At 51.6% G+C, this 2,552-nt stretch overlaps 1 non-coding gene across 1 annotated transcript; it reads right to left on the bottom strand.

Annotated features, from left to right (window-relative positions):
* Positions 1-2,257: 2,257 nt before the first annotated feature.
* On the bottom strand, positions 2,258-2,332 carry Trnas-cga (transfer RNA serine (anticodon CGA)). The gene has a single exon. It is a non-coding gene; the product is annotated as a tRNA-Ser (tRNA).
* Positions 2,333-2,552: the final 220 nt, after the last annotated feature.

Consider the following 2,552-nt stretch of genomic DNA (forward strand, 5'->3'; position numbering starts at 1 on the left):
ATGCTGGATGTAGTCCTGTGGAACGGCTTGCCATGCCATTTCCACCTGGCGCCTCAGTTGGACCAGCGTTCGTGCTGGACGTGCAGACCGCGTGAGACGACGCTTCATCCAGTCCCAAACATGCTCAATGGGGGACAGATCCGGAGATCTTGCTGGCCAGGGTAGTTGACTTACACCTTCTAGAGCACGTTGGGTGGCACGGGATACATGCGGACGTGCATTGTCCTGTTGGAACAGCAAGTTCCCTTGCCGGTCTAGGAATGGTAGAACGATGGGTTCGATGACGGTTTGGATGTACCGTGCACTATTCAGTGTCCCCTCGACGATCACCAGTGGTGTACGGCCAGTGTAGGAGATCGCTCCCCACACCAAGATGCCGGGTGTTGGCCCTGTGTGCCTCGGTCGTATGCAGTCCTGATTGTGGCGCTCACCTGCACGGCGCCAAACACGCATACGACCATCATTGGCACCAAGGCAGAAGCGACTCTCATCGCTGAAGACGACACGTCTCCATTCGTCCCTCCATTCACGCCTGTCGCGACACCACTGGAGGCGGGCTGCACGATGTTGGGGCGTGAGCGGAAGACGGCCTAACGGTGTGCGGGACCGTAGCCCAGCTTCATGGAGACGGTTGCGAATGGTCCTCGCCGATACCCCAGGAGCAACAGTGTCCCTAATTTGCTGGGAAGTGGCGGTGCGGTCCCCTACGGCACTGCGTAGGATCCTACGGTCTTGGCGTGCATCCGTGCGTCGCTGCGGTCCGGTCCCAGGTCGACGGGCACGTGCACCTTCCGCCGACCACTGGCGACAACATCAATGTACTGTGGAGACCTCACGCCCCACGTGTTGAGCAATTCGGCGGTACGTCCACCCGGCCTCCCGCATGCCCACTATACGCCCTCGCTCAAAGTCCGTCAACTGCACATACGGTTCACGTCCACGCTGTCGCGGCATGCTACCAGTGTTAAAGACTGCGATGGAGCTCCGTATGCCACGGCAAACTGGCTGACACTGACGGCGGCGGTGCACAAATGCTGCGCAGCTAGCGCCATTCGACGGCCAACACCGCGGTTCCTGGTGTGTCCGCTGTGCCGTGCGTGTGATCATTGCTTGTACAGCCCTCTCGCAGTGTCCGGAGCAAGTATGGTGGGTCTGACACACCAGTGTCAATGTGTTCTTTTTTCCATTTTCAGGAGTGTATATCACAAGTTTTGGTGAGGGTGAGAAGATTTGACATGCAAAAGATGTAAAAGTATTTGATAAGGACCGTTATCATTTGAAATTGTTGATTACACACTCGACAACGGCTCGCGACCTATAGTTCGCGAGGTATAGGGGGCATAGAGAGTGACATGTCAGCATATCTCTATAACGCCTGAAGTAATTTCTACCAAAATGGACATGCCTGTCACTTGCCATCTGGAAAAATTCACTATGAAGATAAGACACCCATAGCTTCCCTACGGCTGTTGGAGTGAAAAGGGTCACATAAAAGGATAGATCAGAAACGCCAGGAGCTATTCAACCAAATATGGTATACACATGACTGATTATTTGTATAAAATACTAAGGGAATAAGATATCCCTGCTACTGCTAGAGATCTGAGAAGGGGTGACGTGCGGAAACATCCATTAATGACCTATACATATTTCTTTTCCGTAACTTGTTGAGCTGAAATTTTTTGACGTCCTCTCTAGAGTCTGATGGTGTAAAAGAATGGAGCGTCAGACTGTGTTTTTTTCTTGAAACGTCAATCTGTTATTGGCAGAATAACAAGTTTCCCTATAATGCAGATGAAACAGGACACGATTAAGAGAGTAGGGTGTTTACACACATTACCAGTTTCGTTTTCTTTTTTACTGTTCTCTGCACTACGCCATAGTGTTCGTTTCTATCCCGGCTGCCAAAATCCGTTTTATTATTCTCAAGAATTTCCCAATTGAACCGTTGCACGATCGATAGGTCGGGCCACCGTCTCTAGTAGAACGTGTTGCCTTCGGAGATCCTGGTCAGCGTGGAGATCGGAGGACCGAGGGCAGTGACGGGGAAGGTGAAACAGTTCGCTCGTTGTGAGGCATTCAAGTTGGAGCCTGGCGGCGAGGCTAGCAGTGTATCGGCAGTTGAAGGCTGGTACAAGTTCAGTAGTTAACACTCACAGACCCTGAGTGTAGCACCGGTACCAAGAAGAGTCATTCAGGCGGGTTCTTGGACTGCGAACCATTAACATCTCGAAACCTCCTGGCAGATTAAAACTGTGTGCCCGACCGAGACTCGAACTCGGGACCTTTGCCTTTCGCGGGCAAGCGCTCTACCAACTGAGCTACCGAAGCACGACTCACGTCCGGCACTCACAGCTTTACTTCTGCCAGTACCTCGTCTCCTACCTTCCAAACTTTACAGAAGCTCTCCTGCGAACCTTGCAGAACTAGGTCTGCAAGGTTCGCAGGAGAGCACTGCCTGTACCATAAACTTTGCCAATATATGCAGGATCAAATAGTTTTATTTATTGGACACAGACGGTGGTTGATTGCGTTTTAGCATTATATTAGCT

Source organism: Schistocerca cancellata, chromosome 5, assembly GCF_023864275.1.
Source record: "Schistocerca cancellata isolate TAMUIC-IGC-003103 chromosome 5, iqSchCanc2.1, whole genome shotgun sequence".
Taxonomy (NCBI): Eukaryota; Metazoa; Arthropoda; class Insecta; order Orthoptera; family Acrididae; genus Schistocerca; species Schistocerca cancellata.